This window comes from Anser anser (genome assembly GCF_964211835.1).
Source record: "Anser anser genome assembly, chromosome: 1".
NCBI classification, from domain to species: Eukaryota; Metazoa; Chordata; class Aves; order Anseriformes; family Anatidae; genus Anser; species Anser anser.
The window spans coordinates 57,539,152-57,563,760 of NC_139720.1; the positions used below are offsets into that span (position 1 = coordinate 57,539,152).

A 24,609-nucleotide genomic window follows, 5' to 3' on the forward strand; every position below is an offset into this window, starting at 1 on the left:
TTGCAGACATTTAGGTGTATGTTGGAGCTGCTTTCTGAACCACAGCAGACCTCCAATTTTATCAAATCCCTTTTCTTTTTGGCTGGAAGCACTCCAAATACAAGGACTAATCAGTTTTCACAAACAATTCTCATGCTGAATGTCAAAATGACATTGCATTGCAGGAACTGTTAATGGGAGAGCCTTGTGTGATACAAAGAGAAGCAGGCATTTTGTGCATTCTGCTCAGCCCAGCCTTGGCTGCATCCATGCTACAAAGCTAATCCAGACTTCTGAGGAGTACAGTGAAGTGCTGGCACCTTTATGAATAATGCCTGGAAGCTTGGCCAGGGAAACCTTGGAGAGGTTAAAATCAGGCAGAAGGATGTGCAGAAGGATGATGAGAGTTGGTTCGGGACAAACAATCTATTTGTTTTGTTAACCAGTAACGAGACCTTATAAAGCATCACTGAGCATTGTCGTGGCCCAGGATAAACATTTGGTAACCTTTAAATGATTAACATTTGAGGGAGCAGTGGCTGAGAAATGATGTGGCTGTGCTCAGGGCTGTGCAGCTTCCAGCAGGCTCTGCTGCCTTAAGAGGGGGGTGCATAATGCCTAAGGAAAGGAAAATGCTCTGTTCAGGGTGAACAGTGGGTGGAACAGCAGTTTAATGCCCAAGGAAAAGAACTACAGTACTTGAAATATATATATATATATATATGTAAAGGAGATTAAGTAGCAGCTTGGGCTGCAAGAACTAGATTCATTAATTCACTGGATTAAACATCTGTACCACTGCAGATAACAGGCTTAGTCTGACTGTTGTTCTACTTGATTCTTCTTTTTTTTTTTTTTTTTTCTTCTTTCCCTTACTGTCTGTCTGAGGGCTTGGGAGAGACAGGAACTATCATGATTTCAGGTGGCCATTGAAAAGTTTGCACTAGGCTATGTAAAGAGTGGTGGTGAGGATGAATGCAGAAATGGTGTTCAGTAAAAAATAATTGAGATTTGGCCCAACACCTCTGCCTATCAGACTTCCCCACACTCACTCAGCAATAGGCATAGACCTGCGGCCTCAGACCTGTCAAGAAATTCCCCCATGCACACATCCCCAACAGATCGATAGAACTTCAGCACAAATCAATTACAGCAAATTGGAAGAAGGAAAAAAAAATGCCAGTGAGTCAGCAACAGTTGGTACTGGGGAAGGAGGAGAACCAAGTTATAAAGTACAGCAAGAGGGTGGGATGGAGTTGCCCAGAAAATTGTTTCTCTTACAGCCAATCTCTAACAAGTGAAATATGCCACTTGGAGTGCTGGCAGCTAACCTGAGAACAGGCTTCCTGAAAAGTTTTTTCCCTGCTATGGAAAAAAAAGATCAGACTCAAATGTTGCATACTCACTTAACATCATTCATGCAAAGAGAAGGAACCTGTTATCTTCGTACAGGGAAAACTAGAGGCCAACAAGTTTTCTGTCAGAAAAATTCATCAGCAGTTCATCTCATGTCCAGATGTGTGTAACACAATGGGTTGGACTTGAATGTGCTGTCCCGGAGAGCACTGTAAGAGAAAACGCAGCTATGGGCTGCATACTAAGGACATGCACAGCTAAGAAAATCATACTAGTATTACAAATTACAAACACTAATAGGACCGGAGAGCATTGCTTTGGTTACTAATGTGACTGGTATTGAATACTTGGAATAATCCTGGGGCGAGGGAGTCGGAATGGTTTTCCAAGACCCTGCTGTGTGAACGCTACTAAAACTGCTCAGAGGAGCTACCCTGTTGACTCCAAAGGCTGATGATATTCTAGTAAGTCTTTATTGCAGTAAATAGCCTTACGTGTTTCCTTGTTTTATGTAAACAATAGCACTGCACACACACATAAAAATTATTTTCATGATCGATTGGCTAAATTCGCAACCCAGCAAAACACTGTTGCACTCAGAAGTGTTTGGCCAAGTCTCAATCTCAACTGGGCCAGAGGGGCACAAGTCCAAAGTGGTTAAAAATCCATCACATAACTTTGGCCTCAGGATATTGAACCCCTGATAAATTGATTAATCATTGTATGACTTAGAGACCAAAACCTGACTGAGCTGAGTTCGTGCTTCCCTGTTGAATCTTGAAAGATTACTTGGTTTTCTTTTCTTACAGCTTCTTTCTTTGAATGCACAGCCTATACTGCAGTGTGCAAAGGAGGGTTGCTGACTGGCTTAATGGCAAAAAGCCACCTCTCAGGCATCGGGGGGACCCAATCCCATGGTAGGGATTAGTAGGTGCATGATGGCCACCATAACCTGATTTTTGTGATGATGATGATGCCATTCCAGAAGGAAGCTATGTGTACAGCATGTTAAGTATGATGGAACTGGGGGATGTTGTAATTCTTCATTTTTCTTCTCAGACTATTCTAAGTTTTATCTGTAAGACAGGTAATGAAAACATATTTCTTAGGTTTCCTTTGTCTGTGTTACCTTAATATTCTAGCATCACTGATGACAAATAGAAGCAAAGTTGCATTTGCATTAGTAGAAGATTTAATTATATGGGTTCTGACGCCTGAAGACAGCACCTTAAATTACTCTGTCATGTGTGTTTTTTGTGTTTTCGTTTTCTTTTTTTCTCATTTCTCTTCGCTGGCTTTTTCTCTGTGAGACTCTTGATAAACTGGTGGATTGCTGCTTAGAAGCCCATTGGCTTTTGATGCTATTCTCCTCACATAAAATTGAAATAGAGCTTTGCTTTAGTCTGCTAAACATCAGACAGGGCTGATTTCTCTGCTCTCACCAGCTTTCCCCTACTGCAACTCCACTGATTTACGACTCAGTTACCTTAATTTATAGCTTGAGAAAAAAGCTTTTGAAGCCACAGATTAAAATCCGAACTTGGTTGACTTGTCCATTCATTCTGAATAGCTGTTTTCAGTTGAATATAGTTTTCTGCAAGGTCATTTCAGTTCAGGCTTTCTGAAAAACAGCAAAAAAATCTGAAAGTCTGGCAGTACTTGTGTAGCAGTCAAAGACAGCATTGTTGCTTCAATTAAAATAGGACAGACCCCAGTGGCCTTTACCAATGACTTCTTTCTCTGTGCTGTTCTTGGGGTACCCACTGAATGTCATCATAAATCAAAAGGTGACTGCACTTTGTTATTGCTAGAGAACCATCTAGGCAAAATTTTGATTGAAAGGCTTCATGTAAAACATTTCTGTTCTTTGTTAATGTTGCTACAACAGTGGTTTTGCTGATAAAGTCCATAGAAGCAGACTATCAGCTGGAGCTGGTCAGATTGAAAGGGCTAATAAGTGTACATGTATTCTCATTTGCATTTTAGTGCTATTTTTTTGGTGATGCTGATATCTGCAACAGAAGCTTTAACAATAAGTTATTGCAGCCACATTTGAGTGCCAATATTTCAGCACACTAATAAAATGCCACTTGTGCCAGCAAAGCTGAAATGCCTGTGTGAGTTACTTGCAACACAGTTACATTCAGTCCAATAAATTATACATGCCCAGGAGTGTCCCTGGGCACCGAGGCCAACTGGCATGGAGTGGCCTATTTCTGTGATAGTAAATACTCTTGGACTCCAGAACAGCATGGCTTGTACATACTGCCTATTGGGAATAGTCCCAGAAGTGCCCTCATCACTGAACCAGGCATAGGGATGGTTGGTGAGTGTCCCAGTGCACTGTGAAAGTTGTACGTACAAATGCCCTTAACTTGGTCAGAAAAATCCTGCTCATGTCCCACTTCTCTCATCACAATGCCTGAATGTGGAAGATTTAAGAGGACTACTGACTCGAAAATGTTGCTCCCAAATGTTTGGGACTGTACTGTACTGCAGCTGTTTCTTGAGATGAAAAGAATGAAAAGACTACATTCATTTTGATAAACAATATGCTGTGAATTTTTTTGTGGCCTAATTAAAAATTTAAAATGAGAGAAGGAAAGAACATGATGTGATGCAACTGGCATAAACACACACTGAGAAGTGAACGATATTGCCCAAAATATGTTGTGCCTGAATGGAAAAACAGAGAACAGGTGAAGCTATAAGTCATGCTCTGGAATATCTTGCTTTCTTCTGCAGTTGGCATTATTCCCCTTTTGTGTGTCAAAGCCTAATGTCTGTATAAGCTAGCACACTCCCAGTGAGTGAGAAATCCACTCCCCCTGCCATCTGCTCTCCTGCATGAATAGTTAGGAGGAGGAAACAGGCCCCGTTTAGGAAAAGAGAGAAGCTGGGAGCCAGGCTACTGCAGAGAGAAAATATCCCATAGAAACAAGTGTCAGGCTGGGAGGAGGGAGAAGAGGGAAGATGGATTTCCAGCCTCAGGCAAGTGCAGCATGCAGCAGATGATGCTGCTCACAACAGCCAGCGGTGCTTGTAGTGGGCACTGAGAGGGGGGAGCAGCACTCACATTCCAGCAAACACCATCCTTGCAAATGTGCCCGAGCCAGCCCTTCTGGGATCCCTTTAAAGTGATTGCCACAGCTCTTGCCTTGTGTGTGATCTTTGAGGTGCTCTGCATTGGCTGAGCAGCAGGACCAAAGATGTGGTCCCCCTCAGAACAAACTCGCTCTCAAAGAGCCTTGCTTCCATCCTCTGAGTATCTCAGTCTTGTGTTTAGTTGATCCATTTCCTTTTGGAGTTTAAGAGCATCATATCATACTTTATTTCCTAGAGCAATTGATTTGCACTCCATATGGCCTTGTGGGACATCCAGAAACAAATACTTATCACGAAATGACTGTTTCTAACGTTGGCTGCTCGCACATGAGGGAAGTGTTAGCAGCACTGCAGGAAACCTGAGCCTCCACCTGTAGCTCGAGTTTATTTTCTGTAGGTTCACAGCTATAAAGGAAGAATCTGTATCACCCACATCTCTTACTGATTGTAAAGCCTTATTTCTTTACAGGAAATTTAGAACAACAAGTAAGACAGATATTCATCTCGCACTTCTTGTGAAAAGATTTATAAAACTTTTTATAGGTAACTAGAAAAGACGGTCAATGTCCCAGCATTTGTCTCCTTGAAATTCTTCAGGGTAGATAATCCAGCAAGTTTATGGTCTTTCATTTTATTCTCCATATTCAGCATTGTGGCTGTTTTCCAGTCAAGCTTTAAATCAACACCTGGTAGCACTGAGTCTCTTCTTCCTGGTCGTCAGCAAGATCAGGGCATCAGCACAGCTAGCAAGTCTGGTCAGTGCCCTTGTACGTAGTACATCATATGGACAGTACCTACTGTGCAATACTGTGTTCTAGTCCCAGATGTGGCAACAGGCAGAAGATGCAAGCCTGAAAATGCTAGGCTCTAGATAAAATTGTCAGTATCCCTTCTTTGAGTAGAGATGTGACTTGATTAGACATATCAAAGGGAAGAGCACTGGGACACTGGTGTGCAGGATGGCATTTCCAGCTGCTTTGCCTATGGGAGATGTTCCTATATGCACTGAAAAAAAAAAAAAGAAAAAGAACTCTATTCTTGCATACACGTGCATGCAAATGGCTGTATTCACTTTTCATCCTGTAGTACCTTTTTTCCCATTCTATCAATAAAGATAAACATACTTCTTCCCTCAGTCATGTAATTTCTATAAGTTTTAATGCCCTTCCACCCCCATCTCATGGGCACACATTTTTACAACATAGAGAATTAAAGCCGTATTTCAGGGGGAAAAATGTTGCATAGCTTTGTGTGTGTGTTTATCCCCTCTTGTGAAAAAAAACTCTCCTCCAGGTCTGTAGCTGCCTTTTCAGTGTGTAACGTATCTGTCTTAAAATAAGTTGTGCAATCCTGTATACCTAGCCACTCACCCTTGTTAGCTATGGTTGATCTCTGTTTTTGATCTTGCTCTCTCTGAGTAAGGTTGGAGCAGTTTATCACGTAGATAAACTTCCAGAAGTTCCCTCAATATAACCCCATTATTCAACAATAACAAACCCCAGATGCATTTTTGATATTGTTCTTTGTTAGTAACAAGACCCTTTTTTGCACATCACCAAAGCTGAATGCATGTATTTTATCTCCTCACACCTTTATCTCACCCTTGTGGTTTCTGCTGATTATTTGAACTTTTATTTCATGTAGTAATTAATGTGTTGTAATAAATTAATTTTTGAGTTTATTTCCTCCTTCATTAATGCAGGAAACTCTTTGTTGTTCAAAGAGGCTATGTGTTTGCCAGGTTTCACACAACTCATTAAAAAGGACCTTTCAATACTGTAAGCAAATCAACCCTCAACCCAAGCAAAACAGATAGGGACATGGGAAAGTGTGGTGGTTCTACTTGCATATTCATCTCTCTTTTGCACAGGTAGATTTTTGTTTGTTTGTTTGTTTCCTAACTGATGTTCCCAATATCTGTGTTTTTCTTTTTCTTGCTTGAAGCGAAAAAGCTTTAATTGAGGGTAAAGGCTGCTCTGCCCTCATGCTTAGGATCCTGGATATTGTACACTTCTATAAACTCCAAAAAAGTGTGTTGTTTTTCTCTCCTTCCCTGAAGCAGAAGGTGTTTTGCTTTGTTTTGTTTTTTCCTTTTCAACAGCTGGTAGTATCTGCATTCTGGGCAGTATCTGCCTATCTAGTGACCACAGTGAGCTTCCTTGTATCGTAATAGTTTGAAAGCCTGGAGGACTTTAAGACGTGTCAGAAGTCATTAAAATGTAGAAGCTTCATCCGCCCACAGTGGTTTCTCTTGATTTTTTTTAACTTTCACTGCGGTAAAGACTCTTTGGGTGTTTTTCTTCCCTCTTTAATTAAAGCAGACAGAAGACTTCTCTGTGAGGTTCTGTGTCTGTTGAATTTCACACTTTGCTTTATTTGAGTAAACAGACCCCATAAATATGTATGGAGAAGAAGCCCCAGCACAAGTAAATTGTTGCAGCTCTTTTCAGAAAATATAAACCTTTCTGAGTGTTTAGTGTGTATTGCTTAGCATGTAGTTGCACTGGGGGTATGTTGTAAGGTAGTTTTGAACTTCTGCTCTAAGTCCAGCTGTGAAGAGGTGGAGTTTGCATGACTGTGTTCACAAGAAAAGGGCAGACGCTATGGCATTTGAGGCTCTGTTGTCTATTCTTCTCTGTGGGGCCTTTCAGTGCCTGCTCAGGAGCTGAGCTAAAGGGGTACCTACTGAACCAGAGAAGGGAAAAGAAGCTTAAGTGGAACAGAACATTTGACTAAGATAACTAGTGAAATGTACTGAATTTGGAAGGCTTAGAAAACCTGAAGCTATCCAGATATGCTCATTTCAAAAACATTAGGAACCAGAGAGAGAACTATACTAGAGATATATAAATTTTAAACCCATGAACATGGGAAAGACATCCATCTTGGCTAAAAGATTTATTTTTTTTTTGTTCAGGCAGATGGTCATTTAGGTAGCAGAAGTAGAAAAAATAGGGAATAGAGAAGACCCCGTTGCAGAGATCAGTGAAATGTCTGAGCTATAGATATGAAAGCATTCTCCTGGCTGTTCATGAGACACGATTACCATGTGTTTTTGTTTAAGCACATTTGCAGGACAGTACTAGAGAAAAACAGCGAAAACTGATGGGGTGTCATTGCCTATCACTTACATGCTTTATAGACATACAATATCGCATTTGTTATCGTTAAGGCTGTAAACACCCTTAATCTGTACCACAGCCGCTAAAGCCAGAGCTGCTGCTCTAGAATAACTGACTTATTTGATCCCAGAACATTATCTACAGAGAAGAACAGGCTATATTCAAAGTTTTCCTGAAGTCATATTATTTATGATGCACCAGAGGAAATATGGGAGGTACCACTGGTGGGAAAGGTGGTCAATACCAATGCTGTCCTAGTGTGCCATTTGGTCCTTAGAGTTCTGTCTGGAGCTGGAGCAGATGCCCTGTTTTCTCTCAATTTCACTCCAGCCTGCTGCAGCTCTCTCCTTTCCCTTTAACGTGCTTTGAGAAAGGCATTTAGCCAACAACGTTAGGGAACATGTTTGTATTTGGCCCTCTTATCAGTCAATGAGTAGTTCTAAATTAAAACATGACTTTTGTGCTCATGTTGTCTGTGGTTTCGTTTTACAACCTTGCAAGTAGTTTCTCATTAGATTCCTATGCCCCTGGGAAGTGAGTCGTGCTGAAGTACAGTGGTTATTTGCCCACTGCAGAGTGCTGTTTGAAAAGCTCCCCTAGGATGTGTGTACTCTTGAAAGAATTTATTCCCTCACCTTTCTTCTCTCCTAAAGGAGCCTGCATGGCTACACCAGGGTCCTTGTACATTGCCCTCAATCCTACTGGTTCTCCATGTCCTTTTCCCCCTTTCTGCCCCTTCCTTGTTCCTCCCACCTCACCCTGTCCCTTGCTATGTCCTGCATTTTATGGTAATGTCAAACATGCCTCTCTCCAGAGCCCAGCAGAGCTGCTGTAGCTGATGCTGCAAGCAGCAATTGCTGCACAAGAGTACCTAGCTGAGATCTTTGATTTATGCAGAAAAATGTGCCTCTCCATCCAACCTATCTAATTCTTCCGAGGAAAGCCTTTCACATGTTGTTTCCGTATTCTAAATTCTATAGCTGGTAGAGGGATAGACCATTTGAAAAAATAGTAAGGTTTAGTTGCCAGAATTCACAATTCTAATATTCTACCCTTAATAGCAGGTGCACCTTAATATTAAAAAAATAAATAAAAATGAAATGAGCAGTTAATCAGAGCATTTGTTTTGTTTTCTACCCTCAGGTGCTAAATATAAGAGGTGTTTAAAAGGAGGAAGGAGACAACTCAGCAAAAAAATTATTCCTACATCTTAATTTCCTTTGTTTCATCACTCCAAACCTCAATTTTCTATTCAAATAAGTGCAAAGGTACTACTGAGATTTTTGTAATGGAGCATTGCTTTGTGCTTCAAACCTCAATGGAAAAGGCAGCAAGCCAAACTGTTACCTTAGGGGACAGCAGAACCTTGGATGTGCCAGAAAAAAAAATATCAGAGAAAAAAATCAGCTACCTGTATTGCACTGCTGGAGAACCCAAGAAAAATTCAGTTTCCTATGGCTCATGTAAGCTGCAAACTCAAAGGCTGGAGGCAGTTAGTTAAGCAAAACTCAGACAAAAACAGCAAGAGTTGGAGTAGAAGCTTTGTAGTCATGAAACATCTCCTTGCTAGCAAAACAAAAGTTGACTTAGCTGGGCAGATGTATGGGGAAAGTAGAAGCATTTCTCCTTTCAGTGAAGGGTGACATCCAGGTCAAGTTCTGACTGGGTATTTTGATCCGTAATAATTCATTCGGTGTGCGCTATACATAAATAGCAAGTGGCTACTCAGAGTGACAAGGAGGGAAGAAGAATATTTAGGAAAACTGTGAAAATTGTTTCCTAATTCCCAAGATATTTGTGATAAACGGTTAAGAAGATGTGGTCCAAAATTATGCAGCTTCAGAGTCTGCAGTGAATGCTATTGGGTTGAAAGGCCTCGGGGTACAGCCGTTATCATTTTAGACACAACAGTAGGTAATAAAAATGGAAACTATTGCTTAGAAAAAAAATTGTTTTTCTGGCATGATGTGTGGAAGTAGGGATAAAAACTAGATTTTGTAGTGCAGCAATAGGTCTCAAAAATATGCCTGAAATACTGAAAAGTATCAAGAATCCAGCGTGATAACAGGAAACAAAAAATGTGTTTTTAAAGTTTCTGAAATAGAAAGTTTGTCTCCCTTCCTTTTCTTCTCATTCTTGTTAGGTTCAGTCCTGCACATGGTGAGATTTTGAATATCAAAGTGGTTTTGAAAGCGAAATCAGAGGAGTGTCTAACTTTCCAGGCATTTTTAACCTGACTTTGTACCCATGTTTAGTCGATGCCACCATTTTGTAAGCTAAATTCAGTTTTGGAATACTAATGATGCTATTTTGGTGCGTTGGTACTCTGCAGCTCCAAACAGCAGATCCCAATTTCTTTTGTTCAGAGGTAACAAGGAGGACGGGAAGCTGGGTAGACCTGGGAGAATGAGACAGCCTCTCCCACACAAGTTGGCAAAGGGACTTGATGGAGGCAGTCCAGGGCTTTCCATTTCACTTTCTAGTACTGGTCTTACAACTTATCCACAGGTGCCCAAGCTTTTATTATCCAACAAATTTCTGGATAAATTTTTTACATGCTTTTTTGTATTCGTTGAATGGGGTACACTGTTAAGTCAGTGTTGTAAACATACAGCCATGGCCAGCGACAACAGTGATCCTCAGAGACATCGCAACACCGATTTGGGGTATCTGGTATTGTGAGATCTCCTGCTTTACAGGCTCATGATTTCTATGCTTCAGCTCCTAAATTAGTGATCTGCTGAACTGATGGACAACAGCTGAGCCCCAAGGAAGCTCAGAAGCAAGCTTGGAGTTGGTAAAAGAATTTATTCTATTTATTAAATGGATACACATCCACTTGCCCCACGATCAGCCTTCATGCAAAGCATCATTTCATGGTGAGACATTGTCTCTGAGGCCAAGGCCACTTTGTCCTTGAGGATTTTCCAGGAAAGACATCCCACACAGTGCCCCGGGGGTGGTTTCCTCCAGCATGCTCTCCGGTCCTTTTCATGGTTGCTTGGCAACCAGGGAAGGGAGGAGGAGGAGGATGCGAGAGCATGGAGGCACCTGAAGAAACACTCACTGTAGCAAACCAGTTGGCCAAATCAGCACTTGGTTCTCCTGAGCTACTCCGTTGCTATAAACCTGGTCCTCTGTGATGGTCCTTTTGAGATAATTGTCTGCTAAAGGTGAGGATGATGGTCCTGCTTTAAGTTTACATGAGTTTTGCCTTAATACGAATCCTTTGGCATTGCAAAAACTATTCTTCTTGAACGGGAATAAGTGAGGTAAGAAACAAGATTTGGTCAGTGCATACCTGTGATATCTTAGCTGCACCTTGCAAATGAACAGTATCCCTTGGCTCAAAGAAGCTCCAGAAGAATTCAGGTCAGCCCTCCCTTCTGAATGTGAGGTTCAGCCTCAGATTTTGTAGCAGATGTTCTCCCTGGTTGTCAAAAGCCCCATGAACTCTGAAAGATGAAGTAGTTTTTTCCAATTCAAGAAAGCAAAGAAACAAAGGCACATATTGCCAGTTCTAGTTCCATACGTCCAGTATAGGATTTGTAGTTTGGATGAAAATCTTAAAGGAAACAGGGATGTAAGAGAAAGAAGTCAAAGCTGTGTTTTGTGAGTTGCAGTCTACTGACATGAATTTCATTTTCTAATGGTTGTCTTGGTTGTTGGTCCTGTTGGTCTTTGACCCAATGTTACTGGAGCCTCTACATAATGGAATCATTTGTGCAGGAGGTACAATGGTAGTCTCCCATCTGAATAACTGGTAGGCTCTTGATGTAGTAAGTTCCTGCCCTGGGAAGGACGCAGAGATGAGTCTCTGGTTTGCCTTGTTCAGATTTGGGCCCTCTGTTTCCTTTGTCCTAAATGAATGTCATAACATTTCGGATATTGCCCGTGTCAACAGGGGATTAGGGTATGTCTCTCTTCTAACCTTAGGGAGGTGGAAAATTGTCCCAGGAATAAACAAGAATGTCCTTCTCACATTGGAGACTTCCACAACCTAGGAACAGTGTTTTGCAAAGTATGGCAGGTAATCTGGGGAAGCAGCAGTATACTTGTATTTTCAAAGTTGATTAGTACTAAAGAGACTCTCACTCAAAAAAATATATTTGTGTTTTCTTGCATCAGAAAAAAAACCATAGTTGGATAAACTACATCTTTCTAAGACACCATATTGTTATGATGCTTAAGATGGCAAGAAGTCATTGCAACCAATAAACTTGTTATAGAAATATGTTGCTAATGTAAGTAAAGTAGTTATTGTTTTCTTTCTAGATTAAGACGTGATAGTTGGAAAGTCTCGAAAAGTTTACTGTAATCACAAGTAAATATTGCTGAAGAATGAAAAATTCTTCTAGTTAGGAGCATGTGTGGGACACGGAAACATATTTCCAATGGTATGGCAATATGCTTCTTATGGAGACCACCATACATGTAAGCAGTAGCACTGAATCCCCAGCAGAACGCCTCAATCTGACTAGGTAAAATGCAGCTTGTCCCAAAGACATCTCACTTCAGAAAATGGCATCCCAGACACTGAGAAGGAGCCCATTCCTGCCCTGTTACTTCTCAGATTTATTTCTGTGGAACCTGCCATTTGAATGCCTCTGCTGCTGTTACACCATCCCAAGAGCATGTTTGCCAAGCTGACAGCTGTTAAAGAGGCTGTCACAATATATTCAGCATGAAAAAATGCCCACTCCAACCTCTGATCTGTGCCGCATGTTGTGGGATCAAAACAAGCCTCCATGGCTTGTGTGCAGTCTGATCCAGTCCTGCTGCTACAATGTCATTAGCTAATGACTATTAGCTGGGGGGAAAGAAAGAAAGAAAAAAAAAATATCCAGACTCATTTGCAAGTAGAGAGCCAATTCAGCTCCTGTTTTATATTCAGGTCAAACCAATCAGAGGTTACATTAACAATCTATAAAGGTGGCACCCAAACACTAGCAAGACAACTCCATCAAAAGATCAACTTCTCCAACACAAGGTGCTGAAACATTGCCACCCAGAATTAGGCAGACTGTTAGTCAGTCTTGGGACTTAAAGGGTAAACAGGACATCAGATAAGGTAGGACTTATATCTTGGTAATTAATACTTGCGACTAGAGATTTTTTAGTAAATTCTTGAATGTTTGGATCCCTGCAGTATGTGTGCTTTAGCCTTGGCAAGTATCCCACATTTGTAGTACAACATTCACAACAATACAATCATATATATCTCCCTAAATTTCTAAGTTGCTTCTTTTTTTCATCTCTGAACACGGTTCTCATCCGGGCAGGAGGGAGAAGCTTTTCACAAAAGCTGACTCCATCTACATGTGTTTCATTTTCTTTAACTTTGAGTATGCCCCCTTTTTTGTCTCTGTCCTGCAAAAGAGGCTTGTGCCCAGTGAAGCATCATTTCAAATGAACACATGAAAACTTCCAATGGCAAGAAATTGATCAGAAATAATGACAAGGAAGGAAAGATCTTCCAGGTAAACTCCAAAGCTTTCTGAAAGTTTTCATAAAAATAAGAGGTTTTCTGTTTTCATCCAAAAACACTTCAGCTATTACAATTGAGACTCAAAAGACTTCACTTCAAAATTTCTCCTAAACTAGTGATTTTCTTAGAGTGCTTGCAATAGAAAAAAAAAAATTCAGCTGAAAAGAAATTACCCAGAGAACCAGTTTGATTCAACAGCCATACTAAGGATTTAATTCCTGCAAAAATCTTTAGTATCCTGTCTTCCATTTGCTGAGCCTGTCAGCTTTTTCTGACACCGTTCGTCCTGCTTTTTGTCTTGCCATTTTGTCCTCAAGTTTGCTCTAACTCACTTCGTGGAATCGGTGGAAGACTTCACTCAGCTTACCCCAGCTTTCAGATGTTTTCCACAGGCTGCAGCTGGGACCATGATTCCTTCTCTCCCCAGTTTCTCCATGACTGTTGTGGTCTGTTTTTTTTGTTTGTTTGTTTTTTTGTTTGTTTGTTTTCAGTGCTTGTCCACAAAGAAGCCTCACATCGTATCTCCCACCCTGCGTGGTTGTGCACTACTGCTGTGGTGCCTGTTCAGTGGGGCTCTCAGCTGGGCACCTCTCACCAGAGCTAAGTTCACAGTAGTGCTGGCAGAGCTGGCTTGTGCCCTCTTCAGCCAAAGCTTGGCTCCCGATTGTTAAACCTTTAGTCAGGGAGGCTTTGATGCTGGGAATTAACTTGAAAGGGATTTGATAACCAAGGGCCATATTCGTGATGCAGAGCTTTCCATTGAAGAGCTTTCCCCCTCCCGAGCTTCTCCTGAATTTTGAGCAGATTCTCTGGTTGCCCTGGCAACAGCCTAATTTGTTCTCTTTTTGTGATTTAAGTAAGCATCATGTAAAAACTGTTCAATAAATGATGCTGAACCACCCTGAGTTTTGGTAGTGACATTGGGCAGCTTGCCACGTGGCTTAATTTAATTGCTCTGAAGCTAGCACCAAGTGCATAATTCAAGATTTCATTTAGCACAAAAGCTCTTAAAAGTTTGGAAGGCTGCAAGGGAAAGAGGGGGGAGAAAAGAGCAGCTGCCATTCTTCGAAAGTAAAGCATCTTCAGGAGCAGGAAGGTAATTTTGGCCCTTTATGGCTCTTTTTGGCCTGCCTTTGTAACTGTGCTGATACTTGGGCTTGATTTCACGGGGGCTGAACATTCGACCTCATGTCCTCTTGTACTCCAAGGGAAGTGGGTTCCTGTAATGGGAAGAAAAATGTCTTCTCCATTCTGCCTGTTTATTTTAAGTCACAGTGGAATGACATGACTGTTTCTAAGTGTAGTGCATGTGGACATGTACTAGCAATAGGTTTGAATATTGCTGTGAGTGGTTATTAAAAAGCCTTGCTTGCTGACCTGGACGTGAGTAGTGTTGTCCCTCTGAGGTCCTCCTCTTCAGGTGTTGGACCCACGAGAAACCCTTCAGGTACACCAGGGGCTCTGAGGTTTGAAAAGGATAGTGGTGTCCCCATTAGGGGTAGCTGCAGCGCTCTGTAACTCTTCAGATGAAGCTTCATCTGGGGAAGAAGGACGATGTTCATTTGGGGGAAAACTACTTTCTGGGAAACAGATGTGTTGTAAGTTCTCATTACAAATGTACAAATTTCTGGTCTGAAAAAAAAAAAAAAGGCAGAACAGCTTAGTCATTTGGTCTGGAGGAGAACTACCACTTCAGTGTGGAGTGGTTTGTTTTTTTTGGTGTGGGGATGCAGACTCCCACAGCTGGTGTGTGAAATCACAGTCCCTGGGTGATGCATATACGAGCCTTTCAGGAACCCCGTACTGGCATCCCTTGGTGTCTGAACGGATGGGATGACAGAGCAGTTGCTGAACAGAGAATATCGTGGTACAAGGCAGACTCTCCCATTTCCTTGTGATCTGCCTGTCTTGTCACTCCCTTCTGCAGAACAGTTTTATTCTTTTCACATGTCTTGCATTCAAGGAAAGATGCAAAGCGTTTGGTGTGCTGCGTGTGATATCACTCTGCCTGGACAGAGATCGCTGTATTCTCTGAGATGGTAATGGCCATGCACCAGGGAAATACTAGGACGGTCACACAGCAATGAAAAGGGAATGCCGTGGCTTTGGGGGGAGGAGGACAAGAGAGACAGAATGGGGAATACAAGTGGGTAATCTGAGGTCTCCTTTTCAGCAGCAACAGATTCTGGTTTCTTTACCCGCCCCTCTTTGGTAAGAGAAAAGCCTGCCAGTGGGGATGAAGCCAGTGACACCGGAGCCTGCACATCCTTGTTGTTTCACTAAATTATTCATCCTGTTCCTGTGATAATATAGTTATAAGGAGGAGCCTAATTGAATTTACTGTCTGGCTTTGGCCAATAGGGTGATAAGGATCCAGCAGAATGGGATGACGGTGAATCCTGCCAGTGCGCTGTGAATGTGAAGCAGGAGGGACTGGCAGTTTGCGTGCAGGAGGGAAAGCGAACAGGTCCAGGGCCCCCGGATTAGCAGCCCAAGGAAAGGTAAGGGGGTGAGTGGGAACGGGGCTTGCCAGAATCTGACCCTGTGCCAGAAAGGTGTTTTTGTTTAGAGGAAAGCACTCTGCAGGCAATGTTTTCCCACAGGGCTTGGAGGGAAAGGGAATGTGTGTGGTAGCACTTGCTCAATGCATGAAGTGTGTGCCTTTGTCTTTATATGTGCTGCAGGGCTTTATAATATCGCGTGTTCATTATGCTTGTCTGTACGGAGATGCGTGTGTTTTATATGGATGCAGCAGCAACCTATGAAACCCATGCATTAAAAAACGCAGTGAGAGCAGCGAAAAGACAGAAATTACCTCATGGGGAGTCTGGAGAAAACAGCAGCGCTCTCTGGTTTGATTGAAAATGGAAATGCAGAAGCTCTTAGTGAGCTGCTTGCAATCAAAAAAGAGCAAGTGCATGTGCATCTGTCTGTGTACGTACCGAATCTGCAGTGAGATATGAAAATGGGAAAGAGGAGGTCAGACTGGAGTATTAGTCATGGCAGGTGGAGATAAATGACAGGCAATCTGTGTAATCAGATTCTCTAACATGGAGAGAGAGTGCATGTGAGTAGGGGTGTGGATTAATCCTACCTGCTGCTGAGCCACCTACACCTGGAAATCAAGGTTGGAGGGATCAGGACAGGTAATCTGACTGGCTGGAAGAACCAATGATCAAGCTGTCCTGTTTGCTGCGTGCTCGAGTGATTAGCTATTGAGTTGTTTCCACAGATTTTCTGCCTCCCTTTTAACCGCACAAAGAGAGCCTGAGCATCTCTGAGGGTCAGGTTAAAGACCACAAATTAACATTATCTGGAAGAACAGAAGCACGGCAACTAAATTAGCCTCTGCTCTTCGTTCTGTTTCACTGAATTTGCTCTGATAACAAGTGACTGCTAAACAGGCAGGGCAGGTACGGAAAGCTGGATTACATGTGTGACAAGTGCCACTAAGCCATGTAGACAGGGAACATTGTACCGAGGATGTTACAGTCCCGCTCCCACAGCTTACATCTTTAGCAGCAGGCTGGCCCAAGCTGGCGAACCTTAGCCCAGCCACCAGTTGGAGCAGGGTCTGCAGCTTGCTGTAAGGCAGTCACAGGTTTAGCTGCTTTTAGTACGCCTTCATCACCTCATTCTTTTAAAGCCAGGTTCCAAATGGAGGTGTTGTTAAGCCAAGGAGAACTCAACCACGTAACTCACCTGTGGGTGTCTTACCTCAGTTGGAAGCTCCTAGGGTGAGTGTTGAGGGAGGTTTGCTTTTTCAGCTTGCTCAGAAGGTGATAGCCAGAAGCTCCCTCTGAAAAGAGCAGTAAGGCAGAGAGCCCCACAGGAGCAGCACACATAATGGCTCATCTTGTATTAACCCAACCTGTTCACTCCAAGGAAGATCTAACCTCGAGTAAGTCCTCCTCCTGCCCTGACACCAGATCTCTTACAGCGGGGGTTAGCTTTCCCCTGCCAAAACTTCTTTCTCTTCACAGGTTTTCCCATGTGGCCCAAAGATGGGGAAATACAAACACGGTGGATGTTCCCACCAGGGAGCATCTCCCTATGCACCTTGCCCCCTGCCCGAGAGGTTGTGGGCTGAAGTCCCTGGGGTGTGCTGTTGGGGGGGGTGGGCCCGGCCTGACCTCCACCATCCTGCAGCTTGTGTGTGTGCCCCAAGTGAGACTGAAGGGGAGAGAAAACGTGTCCTGCCCCTTAGCGTAGGTGCAAAAAGGCTCCACCTTACAGAGGATGTTTGTATTTGCTGACAGAAATCCCAAAGGGAATGTGCTGCAGCTTCTGGTAGGAGGGAGCCATGCTCTCTGCCTCACCTGAATTACAGGCGCCAACTGAAAAACAGGCCCAAGGGTACATACTGAAACCTCGTGTGCTTTTTTGTCCCCTGATTTCTCCTGCCTCTTTCCCATCCTTCAGTTCCCTTAAGTTAGCAGAAACATGGTCATATTTGAGTTTGCCTCCAACTTTCACATACAAGAGTTAGCTGGGAAATGAACCAAAACAAGCCTGGCCATCTGAAAATAAACTCCCCAGCAAACTTGACTTCTCTCCCTTACCTCTGCCCCAGCAAAGGAGCAATAATTAAATAACTTGCTCATTCACACGCTCCTAAAGGGTCTGGAGTCTCTAGGTGCAGAGCAGAGTGCTCTCCTACCAAAAAGGGGGCCATGCTGGAGACTCCATCTCTCCACCCTTCAGAGGAAGCTGTTTGCACCTGCCTATTTTGGGATACCATCATCTTCCTCGGGAGATGCACACAGGGAGTTGGGCAGGAGGAGCATCCCTCCAACACTGCCGCAGCAGCAGCCCGGCGTGCACTTGCAGCATTTAGCGCCGGTCGGGTGACTACATTGTCTGCCTCTGCCCTCGGAGTCAACAGCGAGGCTCGGAAATGGGCGAAACGCCAGCATATTCTCGGGGAAGCTGATGTCATTGCCAGCTTGCCAGTGCCAGAGACAGTGCTGGAAACCTGAGGTTGCTTTTGCCATTAATTGCCCGAGATGATTAATTCAGGCGATGATATCATTTTCCTGGGTGGAGGTTAGGAGGTTACGTACTCGAGTAATGAGGGGTGTGATGGGATGTCAAACTTGTGCTCTGCAGTGAGGTTAACACTAATTACAAGAAGCCAGCCACGGTATCCTCCAGATCATCCTTCTTCCCCTGGAAACAGCACCATTTTTCTTCTGCTCTCCCGTCTTGCTGTTCATGACTTTTTTTATTATTTTTTTCTTCGTGTGATTAACGAGTTGCTCCTGTGGGATATGCAGTATTGCAAATTCTAACTGAAACACTGTGCTCTTAACTTTCACAGCTCTTGCTTAAGAAGGCTTGTTGCTTTAATTTTAACTTTTAATTAAGGCTTTTTTCACCTTGCAGATCTCATTCCACCTTCTAAGAATTCCTTGTATTTGTGTCATTTACACTGCACTATCTGGCAAATATATATATATATTATATTATATATATATATTATATATATATTACCATTAAAAGTAATAAAGTAGCTTTGGTTCTCATTGCACAGTGGCTAGTGTGCTGCATTGTGGCTCTCCCCTCAGAGGATGCTGCTCTGTCTATAGGTGTGGAGGATTGCTTTTTAATCACCTTGGAAATTCTCCAGAATATTGGGTTTTGCAGTTAAATTCTAGGATGTTTTACTGTTTCTGAACTTTCTAAGGTCGATATCTCTTTCCTGCCACACTGACAGCTAAGCAAATAAGCACAGAATTCCCAGGTGGAAATCACAGATTGCTGCCTTGACCCAGATGCAATTATTAGCTGATAAAGGTGCAGCAACTCGATCTGATTACCCATCGGTAGGTGAAATTGCTAACTCCACATGTCAAAGAAAACATCCAGGGCATTTTCAGAGCTGTTGTAAGAGTGTTTTGTTTCAAACAACATCAGTGCTTTGCCTCTTGTATCCCCCCCTCATTCACTCCACTTTTTCTGTTCTCCCCTCCTTCCTCCATCTTTTTGGTTGTCTTTGGTCCCCAGAGGTTTTACAAAGCCCTGCATCCTAAGTTTTCAAACAGACTTAGAAAGATCAAATGGAAACCTTCCAATTTCTAGATATGCTTGTTATCTGTGGGATAAAATGGTTTCCCTTCTGTTGAAGCAGTGGGGAAGCTGTGCTATCTCTCCATTCTGGATAATTTTACACTTTTTCCCATCCTTCGTGGTTTGTTGTGCTTTTCTATCTCACCAAGAGATTAGAAAATGTCAAGGAATTTTTCATCAGTGCTGACAAACAGCAGAAATCTGATTAGCAATCGTTACCAGTTAGGCACAGCAGACTCATATATATTTATAATATGGTTGTCAAGGAAAATTAAGTGATTATGCAGATTTAACAATGTCTGTATTAATGGCTGTCAGGTTCCAGACACTCATCTATTGTCTGTTTAATGAGAAATAAGGCATATGTGGCTACACGGGTCAAACACTAGAGCAGGGGTGCAGTATGACTTTGTTGCCATTATCAGGGTGCACTGGCCACAGGACAGGTGGCCAAAGGCATGTTCTTGCAATTGAGACCCTGCTCATAAAAGGAAGAAAGTAACGAGATGCCTTTGGTCAAGCAGTAGAAAGAGTCTGCGATGTGGCCTTCAGGGTGGAAATGATCTTTTGTCCTGGTGACAGGGCTCTGTTGTAAAGGACTGAATTCTGCATTGCCCCCAGAGTGACCCCAAGAGGAAGAAAGGATCACCTGCTTTCCACGGTGGTTTGTGTACTTGTGGTGGGCTACCACAGGAGGAAACAAAGCAGGTTGCATGGGGTAAGAAAGACCTCTTTTCCAGGCTGGGAGTATTGCATTCAAATCACTTCTGTGAGAGCTGCAGTCATTTTTAAAGGGAAATTAAATTTGCTATAAGCTGTCAGACTGGAATATAAAGAAGACAGACAGCTGCTGTGCTGTTTGATATTCCAGCCTGAAGAACATCAGTGGCTTTATCTTCCTATTGGCCAGAAGCAGGAGTCAGAGTTCATGTAAAAATGAGGAAAGGTGAAAGAACTGGAGAGAGAGGGGAAGAGCTGTATAAAGTGGGGGAAAAGGGGTGTGCTTTTTTTTTTAAGACGGAAACTTCATTTTTGCCAGACCTTGCGTTTTGGGGCTGATTTATTTCCTGCTCTCAGCAAGAACCAGAGCCAACACTTCTTCACTGTATACTTGAACTGGGAAGCTTGGAGAAGCACCAGCTTCCTTATTTCATCTCACACACAGGAGCATGAGCACACATAATAACTCCTTTTAAAGTATGGAAACCAAGGTCTTCCACCAGGTCTCCATGGCTCAAAATATTTCAACTCCCTCAAACATAAAAAGAATGATCACTCAAGCCTTACATTTTAATTTACTTTTTTTTTTAACCTTTAATTGGCAATGGCACAAACATGGAAGGAAATATATTTCAACTTGTTAATTCTAGGCCTTTAAAACCACTAGGCTTTTTAAGAAAAGATTCTAATAAACCACTTTTTGGTAGAGGCGATAGCTAAAGCCACGTTATTTGGAGCAGAACAGGGGTTTCACTGATGCATCATTTCCATCCAAGTGAATGGAGAAAGTCCCACTTCATTGGGACCCAGAACGTCCAAGCCTTGTGCAAGAAAACAGCCAGAGCTGCTTACTCCATATTTCTTCTGTAGCCAACACAAAGTATTTTTAATCAGGAAGGACCTGAAGACTTTCACCAGCACTAAATTAACTTCATAGGCAAACACAAGAGTATTTACATAGGACTATTAGAAAAGCAAAACCAAGTGGAGCAGAGCATTCAGCTCCAAGATGATTCAGACCTTAAAAATCTGCTGTTTAAAATATAGTAGCAGTCCTTTTTTTAGTCAGAATGCATTATTTTTAATATAGGATATCTTTTCCCTGTGTGGTTGGCTTCTTTTGTACAACATAATGAACACATCCGTTGCACCACCATCTTCGTCACCCACTCTAATCTGTATCCTGTTGGGTTTGCAGTAAGGCTGAGCAGCCACGTAGCACAGGTAGGAAAATGTCAAAGACTGTCTTGGCTCAGAAACACTTCTGCTTGACTTTGCAAAACAAGTTGGGAAACACCAGGGGAAGATGCTAAAAAATAGATTATTTGGAGAAGGAAGTCAAGAAGCAGAAGTTTTCTCATTCAATTTGGCAGCACAGCACAGTTATAGAACAGTGGGGAAAAAATGGAAATCTGGGAAAAAGAGTGATCACATGGTCTTAGAAATGACAGAATGGGTGTTTCTGCCCCCAGCTCACTTCTGATGCACTGTACCCATCACCAGTAGCTGCCAGGGACTGAGTGGACACATGTGGGCAGGGAAACGCACCCAGGACCCAGCTGCTTTCTGAAGCGGGCATAACAAAACCAAAGGCCACCAAGTTCTTTTTGAGCCTTGAAATATTTGTTTTTGCGGCTTAAAGATGAGACTGTGTCTTTATTTCCCTTCTGCTTGCTAAAGCTTTAATGCACTTTGGTGAGAGGGGCTGGATGAAGTGCTGCGCTCCCTCCAGCAGCTGAAGGCTGCTGTATATAGCTTGATGCATCTGTCTAAAATAGGCCGTTGTGTATTTAGTTAATCTTGTGGGTAGGCTTTCTTACTTCAGCAGCCTCATGAAGTTTCTTTTAACAGCAGAGAGAGGAGTAGGCGAGGTGGGGGATGCTGTTTTATAATAAAACTGAAAGAGGCTGTCAGGAATTAACATGGAGGTTACCCTGGCTTACTCTGGGCAGCCTTAATAATTCAACAGAGCCTCTCAGCCACGGCTTCCCCTGCTGCTCCCTACGGGGCAGTTTCATGTATGAGAGTTTCTTTACTCGAGAGCATTCAATGCGCCGGCTGCACAGAAACACAAGGCGTAGGAGGGGACGGTGCCTGTCAAGAGCTGACAGTCCCTATTAATGCGCAGGGAGATTTTCCCAGGAAGTTTCTTTGACATCTCTGACTCTTGGTCGCAGGTCACAGACCTCTCACTTTATATGTCATGCCTCTGCCTTGAAAGACAGTGGCACCCCTTTTGCTGAGCCCCATGGTCAGATGGCATAACTATTGTCCCCTCCCTAGGAGCAACCTGCAGAAAGAGCAGGACGGTGCTTTTAGTTACCCTGGGCATTCACTGATCTTCTGATGTCACCAGCTGACATCTCCAGAAAAAGTCACACCAGCCATGCAATATCATCTGTCCTCCACTGTGTTCAGTAAGAGAGACGGGTCAGATCTGAACCTAAAACTTTCAGTGATTTTTATTTCATTGAGAATCCAGTTGAAGTTGATGGGAATTTTGCTTCAGCTGGAAGGGAAATAATTGATTGTGTGCTTGCTGAGATGTTTTCTGGTTAAGTAAGTAGCATTGCAAGTTTCCTTGTACTCTCTGTTCTGCTAACTTGCACACAGTGTTGGAGTTTGGTAAATATTCCAGGAAAAGCAAAGCAGTAATCAGAGGAAGATATAAGACATGAGCTTCTGCATTGCTGTGGCATTTCATCTTTCTGACAGAGAAGTTTTGTGGTCAGCGTTGGCTGCATGGAATAAATAATAACAGTAACATGCTGTAACTTGTTATATCCAAACCTCAGAGTGCTCCCCCAATGCCACCATAAGGAGTACTCAGCCAGCCATGTTTCAGCTTAGCATCTCTCCATTGAAAGATCACAGCTCATCAGCTGTGAGACAGGCTGTGGAAATACCATCTTTGAAAATTTGTTTGGAAAACAAAGCCTGGGAATGAATGGGACATTTGATACTTCATTTATATGTTATAAGAAATTTTGGAATATTTCTTGCCCTGTTTTGGAGCAGAAAATACTTTTAAATGGCAAAATTTCCTTGAAACATACAGTCTGGTTTTCAACCTACTATTACAAATATAGAAATTTTCAACTGGACCATTCTTAGCCCAGCTCCATATGTCTCCCTGTGCTGTAATTTTACCCAAAAGTCCTTTGTGCATCTGTTCAGAAGAACAGACACCTTCAGCTCTGCCCCTGCCAGCCTCCCTTCTCTCCATCTGATCATTGCGATCTGCTGGGATCCCAAGATAGCTGTCCTCTGGCTTGAAAACAGAGAGGACACAAACAGGGTTTAAAATTTAGTAAGTCATCTACAACTTCAGCCTTCTTGCCCACACCTTGGACTAATAGAAATAATACTTGGTTACCTCTGCACAATGCTGTAAGATCAGTATATTCTCTCAGAGCAGAGTGGATGGTGAAAAGTGAATGGACTCTTGAAATTCTTTTTAGTTGTCTAACCTTGTAAGTGTATGTTTTTGTACTTAGTGAACTTTTGTTTTGTTTTGTTTTTAAGAGCACAGCACATGCCCATTTCATGGTATGGTCAGGGCCAACAGTTGTGGGGAAGATGGAAGAGTTGTCAGGAAGTTTTGTGAGTCTCTAAAGAGCGCCTCTGAAACCCCAGATACAGCCAACATGCCCATTTTAGCTAACAGCAAGTTCTGCACTTCCTCTTGGCAGCACTCACCTGTTCTTTGCTAACACAGAGCAGTTGTTATACTTACTAGGTGGGAATTCAGAGTTACTATCTAGGTTTCCCATCACACTTTCTCTAGCCAGAAGGTTTCTGCTGCTGCTTCATTAGTGGCAGAGAACATCGGGCAGGTGCTGTGATTGCACGGAGATGCCAGCGAAGGCCGACAGTTTGGTTGAAGTCCACAGACCCACTGCCTCCTGCTACCAACACAAGCTTGAGAGGCCATGGCTGGCAGCAGCCCCAGGGAAAGGGCTGTGCCACGAGGCTCAGTGACCAACAGGCAGAGGGAAGGGAGAGCCATGGCTGACAAACCAGCTGCCATCTCCTGCAGTGCTTGGCAGTGTTGCTTGTGCAACCTTCAGGGTAGCATAAGACAAGAAATCGGCTCAGGTAGGGATCGCTGCCAGGCACCGAGTAGCCTTGCAGATGATGCAGTGGCAGCAGCTGCTGCTTTACAGCACGAACATCTGAACTCTTCTGGGGTGCTCGGGCAAGTGTCTTTGCATTTGGTTATCCAACACAGTGCCTGCTGAACTTGGGGGATCATCACAGTGAGACAAAATGCTGGCTCCTTCACTTGGGCTTTGAGGGAGCTGCTGCTTTGCTTTTGCCACAGTAGAGGTGGCTTAGGTATGGCGCTGGTTTGAGCCAGACTGGTGACTGCTTACAAATTAACGATGGAGCTGGTTTTAAATCAGAAGAGATAAGCTCATGGCAGGGGTTGCTGGGAGAAACTATACGGGCTGCACTAGGTGGGAGGCCAAGCTCAGTGATCCTAGTCTCGAAATCTATTTGATTTTTCACAAGTGCTCTGCAGTGCTTTGATAGTAATTGAAAAGATGCAGAGCAATTATCCTCTTTCAGCAATGAGATACTAATGACGGGGAGCTGAAGTGAAAAAAAAAAAAAAAGAGTAAGTGATCAAGCTGATAATAGTGAAGTACTTTTACATATTTGGTATCAGGCAATGTACGTTATTAGTAGTGCTCGCGGTATGACCTTCTCTTGCTCTGACTTTACGTGTGGATTCCCATGCGAGCCCACAGCTCTTAGGGAAATGCT

At 43.0% G+C, this 24,609-nt stretch overlaps 1 protein-coding gene across 4 annotated transcripts in view; it reads left to right on the forward strand.

The window, feature by feature from the left end:
• SYN3 (synapsin III) overlaps positions 1-24,609 on the forward strand; it is a 235,377-nt gene that overhangs the window by 19,061 nt on the left and 191,707 nt on the right. Inside the window, exons 1-2 of one of the 4 annotated variants that reach the window (XM_083824341.1) lie at positions 10,589-10,735; positions 15,412-15,551. The exons of 1 other annotated variant lie outside the window; for it this stretch is intronic. The gene's annotated coding sequence lies outside the window, so the exon portion shown is untranslated. Of the gene's footprint in view, positions 1-10,588; positions 10,736-15,139; positions 15,552-19,259; positions 19,838-24,609 lie in introns of those variants that run through there. 2 more of the 4 variants (XM_083824342.1, XM_083824344.1) reach the window with 2 other exon arrangements.